The sequence below is a fragment of the Callospermophilus lateralis genome, unplaced genomic scaffold, assembly GCF_048772815.1.
Source record: "Callospermophilus lateralis isolate mCalLat2 unplaced genomic scaffold, mCalLat2.hap1 Scaffold_63, whole genome shotgun sequence".
Taxonomy (NCBI): domain Eukaryota; kingdom Metazoa; phylum Chordata; class Mammalia; order Rodentia; family Sciuridae; genus Callospermophilus; species Callospermophilus lateralis.
This window is the reverse complement of record NW_027514713.1, coordinates 16,038,639-16,051,852: the sequence shown is the minus strand read 5'-3', so window position 1 is coordinate 16,051,852 and position 13,214 is coordinate 16,038,639.

The following is a 13,214-nucleotide window of genomic DNA, read 5'->3' as shown; positions in this document are numbered from 1 at the left end:
AGTAGGCATCTATTAAGTGCCCATTACCCATTAACTAGTGAGGGATGAAGCTAAGAGAATAGGCACAATAATCACATGCACTAAGTTAACAGAGGGCAGAACCCCACCTGTTTTGCTTACCAGTGAATACTGGCACCTGGCACAGGAAGTGTTTATACATGTCATTTGGATCAACGGTGACCACATTTCCCCACCACCCAACCCCATAGTAGTGATTATGTGATCTAAAAGTTTCTCCAGGGCCTCCCAACTTTTCCCTTTCATTCCTTGCTTAACTCTATTGACACTGCCACTCTCATAGGGGGACCCGCTTCACTGAGCAAGGGCAGCCCAACATTGGCCCGACCTCCCTGAGCAGATATGTTTCTGAGACCAAGCATAGTGACTCCCTAGAGCCAGCTCAGTAGGCACAGGAGGTGTGGGCTCTAGACCCAGGTGATTTCTACAGCTAATCTGGGTTGAACTGGCAACACTGTTTGCGATTAGTATGATTACCTTCCATCTTGCAGATGAGCTGTATGTTCATGATTTGTGCTAGTAAGTGATAGATTCAGATTTTGAATCCAGGTTTTCCTAACTCCAAGTTCTAGGCTATTCATCTTATGCTGCAAAGCTGGGAGTCAGGAAATGTCCAATGTGAAAGGTTTCATACACCAAAAAGTCTGAGAATGAACAAGCACCTTTCAGCAGGTCCCCAACAACAGACACAAGGCTCACCTGAGTCCAATGCCAGGGCCAGCTGCTGAATGTGAGACATTAGGAGTCACACAGGGCTCTATGCCCAGAAGGGCCTAGCTTTCAGTTTACTGCTCTGCTCTTAAAGTTCTTAATTTTTGAACAAGGGATCCATATTTTCATTTTACACTGGGCTGTGCCATTTATGTAGTCATTCCTGTCCACATTGCTTACCCATCATAAACAAGCTCTGAGCACTCTAGGGCATGCTCAAGGATCAGAGGCTGGGGGGGAGGTCCCTGAACCCCCTAAGAGGTGGGAGAGAGATGGGCAAGAAAGCCCTTACACATGTTGCATGAGGACTGAATAAAATCAGCAGAGATTTTTCTTCAAAGCCAGGCCATAAAATGCCCACTTAGTAAACATCTAATTCCATTAAAGTGACAAAGACCTGTGAAAAGTCTTCATGGAGGTATAGGGACAGTGGAACACAAAAAACGCTATCAGCCCATTTTGCTATGGGGAGGACCAGGAGAGGCTTCCAGGAGGAGGCAAAACCTTGAAGAGAAAGGAATGAAGGGCATTCCAGGTGGAGGTGTGGTGGGTGGCTCCAAGGTGCCCTATGGGGTAGCTTGACACATCTCATGGGTGAGGCAGAGAAGAGACCTGAGTGTCGAGACTGAATGTGGATAGAGACCACACAACCATGCAGGCCTATCTGCCTCCTTCTCTCCTGGTTTTCATGCACATTCCTAGGTCAGTCTCCATCCCAAAATCTTACCAAATGGGTGGAATGTATTTAGATGAGGATGCTGATTCTCTTCAGATAGCTGTTTATCTGCGGTTCCCCTTACACAGGATTGCAGATACATGAAGGGTTCTTCACAGTGACAGCACCACCTAGTGGTTGCCTGCCATCCTTTCCCATCTCTCCAGACTGTCATGTGGAACTGGGTAAGATCATGTTAAACCATAACGGCCTACCCGGCTCCTGCACTTCTAGGATTCGGATCACCTTTACACACAAAGGCCTTTGACCTGCAAAAGAGTCCCAAGGTTAAGCAACGACTCAAAATACACTCCAGAATCACTACGCACACCAGAAAGGAAAGGGAGGAAAATTAGCTTCAGAGGTCTCTTCCTCCTCTGCCTCAGTGCTTCTGATCCTTGGGCCACCCTGAGAATCCTTCAGTTATGAAGGTACTGACCCTGGAATCCCATGCAGACAATTGCAGAAGCCCTGCTGAGCCTGAGGTCAGAAGAAGGTCAACACAGCACTGACTCCTCATAATAAACTCAGAGACTTACATAAGGCAAACAATCAATGACAATAACCAGGAGGTGGAGGAACTGCTATTTCTTGAGATCTGTACCCTGTACCAAGCAACTGCACTAGGCCCTTTACATATCTTGCTTGCATGCATTTTACAAGTGTGTTAAATCTTTCTCAAAGTGAGGCAAGTTCCAGATGGCACATAACATGTTCAATATGCCTACTGTGTGCTAATCCCTCTAAATGCATTTGCTCATTTAGTCCTCAACACCCTACAACAGGAGAGGTATTCATATCTCCATTTTTCAGGTGGAGAAACTGAGACACATATGTAAGGACCTACAGCTGGCAGATGGAAGAACTGAGATTTGAACCCAAGCAATCCAGTTTCAGGAATTAAATTGCTATTAATCATAGTGACATAACCTGGGTCATGTCCCAGACTACCTCCTAGTCTCAGAGACAAAAAGAAAATGTACAAATACTGACCAGGGAAGAAGACTATGTAATTGGATGCTCATAATACATTTACTTATTGACTCCTTTCAGTAAATTCTCCCTGATTGACATGTTACGTCAGGTGTGGTGGGTGCATAGATGGGGAAGAGAAAGGGAGCCAGGTTAGACTTTTGCACAGTTGACTCAGAATGAGGTGAGAGGTGTTGAGACTTTGGGACAAGAAACAAGATCCAGGCACAGTGAGCAGGAAGTGCTCAGACCCTGGTCTAACTGGGTCTGAGGACTACCTCTCTGCCTTGCAAATGATGAATTCTCAGCAAAATGTTAATATTTATTATATCTAAAAAACTCCACCCATTTTCTCCCCTTAATTTAATGCCTCCTCCCTAGGAATAGAAGAGAAATAAATGCTGGCTGATGGGTGGTCAGGCAGGGATAACAGCTTGTAGCAAAAACAGGACTCGGTCCTCATGGTGGAGGACTCCAGATAGATGGACCGGAGCTGCCACCTAATGATCAACTGTGCACACTGCACCAGACATTTCCAGGGTCCCGCTTTCCTGCCCAGGTGCAGAAGGAAGGCCTAAGATAGCTGAATCCTTTGGTCCTTAAGCAGTCTTGAGAGGGGCACTAATATCTCCCTGTTTTGCAAATGAAGAGGAGAATGAGACTCTGAGAGGTGACATGAGGTAGTAATAATTTTCATTTACCATTTGTCAGGCACCATGCTAAGCACTTTACATTCATTATCTTATTGAATCTTCTCTAGAATCCCATAAGTACTATTATTTACCCCCTTTTTATTATTTATGTCTCTAAAGACCATTTATTACATAATAGTGCCCCCTTCTTTTTTATGCCATTTACTCGGAGAAACCAAGTCATTCTAGAGAATGTCTCATGACACAACCTGGATTCAGCTGATAGCTCATCATAGAATCTCTTCACTTATCTTAAGCCTGCATATTTTCTATATGCTAGCATGTAGCTCTAAAAGTTCAATTAAATTCAGGTTCGATTGTTTAAGGCAAGCTTAGTACATATTCACTTTCTCTTATATCTGATCAGGAGGCACACAATGTTTGGTGGTCCTGTCTATTGTCGATAAGATTTCACAATGTTAAAGCCATGAAAAAATGTTGACTTTCTAAGATTAGTGTTCCCTTATTGTCTGGAACTCTTCCTTAAAGAAGAATTTCAGGTTCTGAGTATCAAGGGAGATGGAGCAACTATAGATCCTCTACAGAATACAGACAGCAGCTCCATGAGAACTCTGGAAAGCAGACTGTAGCAGCTAGATTGGGGAAGAAGACCAGAACGTGGAGAACCACTGAATCAACAGTGAGTTGACCTCTTTTTTTCCTTCTCACCCCCCCCTCCCACACTCAGAGAAGTTGAGAATCCAGAAGCAGCTGCTATTTGGGGGCTTGAGGAATAGGAAAGGGGCCTCTTGAGAACAGACTTGGAGGCAGAGGCCCACCCTTCTTTTCCTAAGAAAGGGAAAGCACCTCTCTAATCAGAAAGGGATAGTCTCAAGAGCACAGGTGAATCCCCTATATCTTTTCTCTTTACTCTCCTACAAATTGGCCCCAAATGCAAGTGCTATAGTTGCAGGAAGTGCATGTCAGAGGGTGGGTCAATAAAGGGGAATCTCTGGAAAGAAGAAAATGTCTGGGAGATGATGGTGACAAATGTGCTCAGAACAGTGAACCCATAAAATCATCTGTGAATGCCTAGACTCACCCCTAGGCATCACCTGCTCAGATCTGACCAAAGCAGTATACCATCAACTTTGAGAACTAACCTAAGAAATAGACCTTGGCCCACGTCCCAGACTGGCATATGGGTGGTATGCATGCAGAACAGATCCAAACAGCCTGACAACATTTTTAAAAAACAAACAGCCTGTAAGGCCACAGTCTACAGAAGGTTGATCAGAACTTGTGACTGAACTCAACTTGGTCAATTGCTGGCCTAGAAATAAATTCTCACTAGAAGGTAAATAATATCTTTCTTATAATATTTAAAATATTTGGGATAATTAGCATATGAATAACCAGAAAAGTCTCAATTTAGTTAATGTTAAGATAACACAGATGTTGAAATTACCTAACAAAGACTTTAAGGTACCTAAAAAATAAGGAAGTGCTAAAAAATAAGGATGAACATTTTTGAAGCAAATGGAAAGGTAGAAGGTCTCAGATAAGCAATACAAATATAAAAAAAATGAAAAAATTAAAAATTAGAAAACACATTAACCAAAAGTTTAGCCTCAGGACGCTGAGGCAGAAGAATTGAAAGTTCAAGGCCAGGCCCAGCAACAACAGAATGCATTACAATTCATATTAAACACATAGAGCACAATTTTTCATATCTCTAGATCAGATGGTTACACACAGAATGATTCCATTTATATGATATTCTTTAAAAAGACAAAACTGTAGTAACAGAGAACAGAGAGACTTTGTATACAAAGTCAAGTCACATCCTTCTTGTCTTCTTACATGTACTTAAGGTAATGATGACCATCGCATTCCACCATCTTTCCTACCTCTATGCCCCCTCCCTTCCCTTTTCCCCTTTATCCTATCTAGAGTTCATTTAACACACACACACACACACACACACACACACACACACACACACAGAGCATATTATGGATCAGCATCCTTAAATCAGAGAAATCATTTGGCATTTGGTTTTTTGGGATAGGCTAATTTCACTTAGAATTATATTCTCCAGCTTCATCCATTTACCTGCAAAAGTTATAATTTTATTCTCTTTTAATGCTGAATAATGTTCCATGTGTATATATACCATATTTTCTTTACCCATTCATTTACTGAAGGGTATCTAAGTTGGTTCCACAGTTTAATTATTGTGAATTGTGCTGCTATAAACATTGATGTGGCTATCACCCTGTACTCTGCTGTTCTTAAGTCCTTTGGGTATAGACCGAAGAGTGAAATAGCTGGGTCAAATGGTGGTTTCATTCCCAGTTTTCCAAGGATTCTCCATACAGCTTTTCAGCTACTGGATGTAGCTCAGTGGTAGAACACTTGACCAGCAAGTGTGAGGCACTGGGTTCGATCCTCAGCACCACATAAAAATAAACAAAATAAAGGTATTGTGTCCATCTACAACTAAACTTTTTTAAAAAGAATAGCATTTACAATATCTCCAAATATATAAATCCAATAAAGCATTCACAGAATCTCTGTGATGAAAACGGTAAAACACTGTTGAAAGAAATCAAAGAACTAAGCAAATGAAAAGGTATGCCATGTTTAAGGAATGAATGTTTCAAATAATAAAGATGTCAGTTATTCTAAATTGTTTTTAAATATAATGCACTTTTTATCAAAATCTCAGCAGGATTTCTTGCAGCTAGAGATGAGCGGCTTCCAAAATTGTATGGAAGGCAAAGTTGAAAAAATACACTACATGAATATATAATTTTACTGAGAAAAAATTTTGCATATTATAATTCACTCACTTCAAGCAATTTTTTAAAATATTTTTTAGAAGTTGATGGACCTTTATTTTATTCATTTATTTATATGCAGTGCTGAGAATTGAACCCAGGGCCTCACACATGCTAGGCAAGTGCTCTTACCACTGACCCACAACTCCAGCCCCCATTTCAAGCAATTTTTAATAAATTTGCCAAATTATACAATCAAATGTTACGATTTAAAAATCAATAGTAGAGATGGAACCCAGGGCCTCACACATGCTAGGAAAACACTGAGCTGGGTCCCACTCCTTTTATTTTTTATTTTGAGACAGAGTATGGCTAAATTGCACAGGGTAGTCTGGAACTTGCGACCCTCCTGCTTCAGCCTCCTGCATATCTGGAGTTATAGGGATGCACCAGCATGCCTGTCTATGCTACCTAATTTGAAGACTTCTTATAAAGTCACAGGAATCAAGACAATGTGGTAAAGGGATAGACACATAAACCAATGGAATAGAATAGAGAAGCCAAAATTAGACCCATACAAATATGGTCAGTTGGTTTTTCACAAAAGTACAAAGGAATGGTGAGATACCATCTTCCCAACAAATTGTGTTAGAACAGCTGGACATACCTTTTTTTTAAATCAAACTAAACTCTATACCTTATACAAAAATTAACTCAAAATGGATCACAGGACTACATGTTTAAGGCAGAACTATTTAACTTTTAGAAGAAAATGTAGAAGATCTTTATGACCTGGGAATTAAGCAAAGAATTCAGAAATATGACAGTAAAACCAAGATCCATAAGAAAAACCTGATAATTGGATTTCATCAAAATCTAAAATTTTTTCTCTGTAAAAGACTGTTATGAAAGTAAAAGATAAGCTATAAAGTGGGAGGGAAATATATGCAAATCACCTATTAACCAAGATCTGTAGCTGGACTATGTAAAGTTTTCTCAAAATTCAACAATAAGAAAAGCACCCACTTTTTTTAAGTGTAAAAAACATCCAAGCAGGCATGTCACTGAAAAGGTATATGAATGGCAGATAAGCACATGAAAATATGTTCAGCATCATTACCCTTCACGGAAATGCAAATTGAATCCATATACCTATAGGAGTACTATACACCATACACCTGTTAAAATGACTAAAATAAGAAATACTGAAAATACCAAGTCCTGGCATGGATATATGTGGAGCAACTGGAATTCTCATAAATTGCTGATGGGAATCCAAAATAGTACAGCCACTCTGGGAAACAGCTCAGCATTTTCTTATAGTTATAGTGAGACAGGGCAATCCACTTGTAGAAATTTACCTTAAAGAAGTGAAAGTCAAGGAAATGAAAGCTAAACCTGTGCAGGTATGTTTATGGTAGATTTATTCATAATTGTCAAAACCCAGAAACCACCCAAATATCTCTCAGGACAGAATGGATGATAAGACTAGGGTGCCTCCATATGATGGAATTCTACTCAGTAATAGGAAGGAATGATGTTGATACTTGAAACTACTTGGATGAATGTGAAAAACATGCAGAGTGAATGAAGGCTAGATCAGACGGTTACACACAGAATTATTCCATTTATATGATATTCTTTAAAAAGACAAAACTGTAGTAACAGAGAACAAATTAGTAATTGTCAGGGATCAAGAGAAGGATGTGACAAAGGGATGGTAAAAGGGATTGGGGTGGGAGTGGGCATAACAGAACAGTTCTGCGTCTTGATTGTGGTGGTGATCAGATGAATCTATTCATATGTTAAAGTCTACAGAACTATACACCCAAAAAAGGTCCACTTTCACAGTACATTACTCTAAAAACTAAAATATTTTTGAAAGAAGCTGAATAGCAACTCATGTTGTGAGTTCTAATCGGGTATACTATTCAAAATACCAAAGAATTCAACAAGGAAAGTTTCTATTTATTTAAAGGACTGCTTTTATAATTTGCCAGTATTTACACAGCAGCCTGGTAGATGTATGACAGAAACAGCCCATCTCTCTGTCATGCCCCATGTTTGATTTGGGCAGCCAGTTACCCCAAGAAGTAAATAGTCTGGAGACTAATGGCTGGTTAGAAACATTGCTCTCTATGTCATTAAACGCCTCTTGGCAGACTAATCATGAATCTGGGGGAGCCCAAGTTAATGACCCTGGGCTGAAACCTCTGAAAGTACAAAGTAAAAGAAATCTTTCCTTCTCTTAAGTTATTTATCTCAGATATTTTGTCACAGTTACACAAAGCTGATGAGCACAAGTCGATACCAGCCTGTTTTCCCCAAGACCCCTGTTATCACATAATGGGCTCATGATAACTAGTAGGCAAGCCCACATAGTAAAAGATGAGAATGAAAGTCAAATGTGAGATGGGTTCCCAGTCTTATTGTTCAGCAACTAAATTGTGCAGTGGGCAGCCTAAGTTGATCAGTTTCATAAAGCAGTTCTTCAGAAATTAAGCACCTGTTTGAGCAGTTCTTAAACTATCTGGGTTGTGACTTTGTACAAGATAGAACATGTGGACTATCTCACTTAGCCCCTGGCAAATACCACATGTACAATAAATAGTGGTTGCTATGATCACTGCAGTAACAACTTCAACCTATGGAAGGGATTTCACAGGGTGGGTTGTGAGACACTGGACTAATCACACACTGAATCCATTGTTACCTTAATAAAACTTATAAAAGGGCTGGCGGTGGAGCTCAATAGTAGAGCATTTGCCTAGCATGTGTAAAGCCCTGGCTTCAGTCCCTAGCACCACACACACACACACACACACGGAGAGACTATTCCCCACTGTTTGGGTTGAATTTGGAGTGGAAACCAGGGATAAATAGAAAAAATCTCATTGGTTCATTCTTATGCTGATATTCTGTGGTCTTGGATTTAGAAAATTTCTTGGATGAACTGAAAAGGTAGGGACTAACTAAATGGATAGTCAGCAGTTATAAAGGTGGGATCCCTGGTCAGCAAGCCTCTTGAGGGTATAGACAAAGTGTCTCATTTATTTATAGCCTGGTAACTAACACAAAATCTGGACTACCACAACTGCTCAGCAAGCAATTATTACATCTGTTAATAACTTCTACATCAAATTCAACAATTGCTGAGGTCACCAGTGGTCCCTGTTTAGGGTAGCTTAGATTGAGAGAAGAATTATTGCATCCCATAAGCCTTATTTTTTTAGAGTTTTTTAATATTTATTTTTTAATTTTTGGCGGACACAACATCTTTGTTTGTATGTGGTGCTGAGGATCGAACCCGGGCTGCACACATGCCAGGCGAGCACGCTACCGCTTGAGCCACATCCCCAGCCTATAAGCCTTATTTTTGTTTGTAAAATATAAACATTTTTGTGCAGAATAACCCCATCATCCACTTTCAGCTTAATCTGATGCAACTTTTGTGTTTATGTATTTTTTGGACTGGGAATTGAACCTAGGTGTGCACTACCACTGAGCTACATCCCCAAAACTTTTATTTCTTATTTTGAGAAAGAGTCTTACTAAGTCACTGAGGCTGGCCTAAAATTTTCAATCCTTCTGCCTCAACCTCCTGAATCACTGGATTACAGGCATGTACTACTCTAAAAACTAAAATATTTTTGCAAGAAGCTGAATAGCAACTCATGTTGTGAGTTCTAATCTGGTTTACTATTCAAAATACCAAAGAATTCAACAAGGAATTCAACCTGGACTGCACGCATGCCAGGCGAGCGCACTACTGCTTGAGCCACATCCCCAGCCCATAAGCCTTATTTTTGTTATGGAGAAGTGACCCAAATGTTTGTAGCTACTGCTGTATTATCTTCTCTCTCCCAGCCTGCACATATGGCCCATGCATAATCTCCACCCCTGTCATCGTGGCCCAACTCCAATGCAACATTTATGGAACATCTACTATTACAAGTCAAGTTTTATGAACAACTTACCAAGAGAATTATTTTATTAAAATAAAACCTACCTACTAAGTACAAACTGAATACTCTTATTAAGCACAGATATTGTCAGTGCATGCTGTATTAGTTGCAGTTTTCCCAAGGCACAGAAAGACTATAAGGAATTATGGAGGCTGAAGTGTCCCAAGGTCTTTAGGGCGAATCAGGAAGCTGGAGAATTAAGGAAGTCAGTACTGTTGTTCCAGTCTGTCTGAAGGCATGAGACCTAAGAGACTGATAGTGTAGTTCCAGATTCAAAAGTGTCAGGCTCAAGCCCTAAGAAAATCTTCTGTTCCAAGGAGAGAGAGCATCACACATTGAATGCTGATTTAGAGCACCACTCACTCATTTGTAGAACCTTGCCCTATCCCTGCAAGGTTTTGCCACCTAGAGAGCACTGTATTGAGTCTTCTACAAGGCCATTCCAAAGTCCCATCCAGTTTCTTCAGGATGGTGGAAACATAGTAAGACCAGTGAATTCTATGAGCATGAGCCCGTTATTGTACTTTATTTTCTGTGGAGTAAGTTCTTTGATCAGAAGCAACGTTGTGTGGAATACTGTGACCATGGATAGGGCATTCTTAAGTCCACAATGTTAGTTTTGGTAGAAATAATTCATGCAGAGAAAATAAACAGATACCCAGAGTCAGGGCATTCCATTAACAACAGAATGCTGCTCGTTCTGTGATGACAGTGGTCCAATGTAATTAGCCTGCTATCAGGTAGCTGGTTGACTGCCCAGTGAATGCTGCTGTATCAGGGACTCATTGCTGGTCTCTGCCGCCGGCAGATTGGACACTCAGCGGCGGCTGTAGCCAGATCAGTCTTGATGAGTGAAAGTCCATGTTGTCGAGCCCATGCGTAATCTTCACCCCTGTCACCGTGGCCACTTTGTTCTTGAGCCCATTATGTGATAACAGGGGTCTCAGGGAAAACAGGCTTGTATCCACTTGTGCTCATCAGCTTTGTGTAACTGTGACAAAATATCTGAGATAAATAACTTAAGAGAAGGAAAGATTTCTTTTGGTTTGCACTTTCAAAGGTTTCAGCCCAGGATCATTTGGCTTCGCTGTTTGGGGGCCTGTGGCAAGACAGAACATGTGGCAGGGAAGGCCTGGTGGAGGAAGCCTCTCACCTCCTGGTAGCCAGCAAGCAAAGAAAGAGAGACCAGGGGTTCCAACATTCTCTTCAAAGGCATTCCCCCAGTGGCCCAGCTTGGCCCCACCTCCTAAAGCTTCCACCCCCCAACAACAGCACCACAGGCTCGGTGACCAATCCCTTGGCCTAGGGGCCTGTGGAGGACATTTAAGATCTAAACCCTAACAGGTAAATCCCATCTACTTAATTATTAAAATTCTCCTTGCTGAGGTTACTCTCTGGTGAATATTCACATAGCATAAATATCTTCACATTTTATGCCTATTAAAATAGGTCTATCTCCGAATTCCCTTGTAACAAATTTTCCAATCATAGTTCATGCATGCCTGTAATCCCAGCAGCTCAGGAGGCTGAGGCAGGAGGATCAGAGTTTTGAAGCTAATCTCAGCAACTTATTGAGGCTGTAAGCAACCTATGAGAGCCTGTCTCAAAATATAAAAAGGCTGGGAATGTGGCTTAGTGGTCAAGCGCCCTTGGGTTCAATTCGTGGTACCAAAAAAGTGGGGGTGGGGGTGAAGAGTAGTTATCCAAACAAGACAGCAGAGATATGTATGTTATGTATGTGTTAATTTGCTCACATAATGAAACCACATCTGTTACAGCAGCTGCAATTGGAAACATCACCTGGTTAAGTGTATAATTCACTATCATTCTCCAAGATTCATCTTTCTTCTGTGCTGGCCAAAAAGAGCTAAATGGGGATGTGGTGGGAATCACCACACTTGTGTCTTTCAAGCCCTTAATCATGGCATAGTCTCTGCTGTCTCCCCAAGAATGCAGTACTGTGTTTTTTGTTTTTTTTTTAATTGACAGTAGAATGCATTTTGACATATTATACACAAATGGAACACAGTTTCTCATTCCTCTGGCTGTACATGGTGCAGAGTCACTCCAGTAGTGTAATCATACATATAAACAGGGTAATAATGTCCATCTCATTCTACCATCCTTCCCATCCCCACAGTCTCACCCCCCTGTCCCCTCTACACAAACCAAAGTTGCAGCATTGTTTTTGATTTACTATTTTCCTAGGCAGAGGCAGCTCTAATGGCTTCCTTTTGGCCTTTCCCACCATAGTAACCTTCTGTCCACAGGTTAGGAAGCCAAGGTAGGGCTTCTGTCAGCTGCTAAGCATATCTACTCCAATTACGCATTCTAGAACTTGGGGAAATAACCACAGGGTGTGTTTGGGAACCACTGAACCATTTTGATATAGACCTGACTTCCATACCCTCCTATTCTAACTATAGATCACAGCAAGGTGGGTCTCCTGATATTAGTGTCAGTTCAGAACCCCAGGGCCCAGTAATCCTTGATGGGTTTGATTCTTCTATTTCTTCCATGCACAGTTACTCAGGTAAAAAGCTATAGGCCCTTTTGGAGAAAGTCAGAGGAAAGATTAGCAATATAAAATTCTGGCAGTGCCCTTGAAAGTCCTTTCAAGAAGACTCAGCCTCCCTTCTTTCAAGGGGTTCTGGGTCTATAAACTGGCTCAAGTCTGGGAATTGATAAAGGGCCATGTTTCTCTGTTTTTTATAATTCAGATTAGACTTTTGTTCACTTGACTTAGAACTTTTCTGCTTACATAAATCAAGAAAAAAATTTAGTAGACTTTCTATCTAGCTAATGGAACAACTAGCTAATGGAATAAGTCTGTGTGAGTCAAAACTATTCCAATCACTGATTTGAGTCTGCTGTTCACTCTTATAACCACTCCTACATTGACTTTGGTGGTTGAATGCCACCACTTGGTTGACCCCTGCCACTCTAATATAAATCTCGTTGTATAGAGTAGCTTTATCACCCACTTTTAGCTTAGTCTAATTCAGCATTTCTTGAGCACCTACTATTACAAGTTATTTATGAACAACTTAACATGAGAGCAAAGTATTACAAGAAAACCTATCTACTAAATATGCATAAAACATTCTTGTCAAAAAAAGATCTTATCAATGTATGCTTACTTAGTTCTTCCTCTCCTTCACAGATGGCCCAGGTCAGTCTAGGGGTCCTCAGCAAATTCTCAGCCTTCTGACTGAGCACAAGGGCCCTTGATTTGGTAACATTTTCCACTTACTCTGGGACTATTCATAATTGTCCCAAACCTCAGGTCCCTGGGTGCCATCTGAGCTCCTGACCTTTACATATTTTCTCCTTGTCACCAGTTTCTGAACTAAAGCCACACAATTGGAGATGCTATTTGCTCTGGTTTTGTAGCTCTGGTTTTCCTCCCACCTAATGC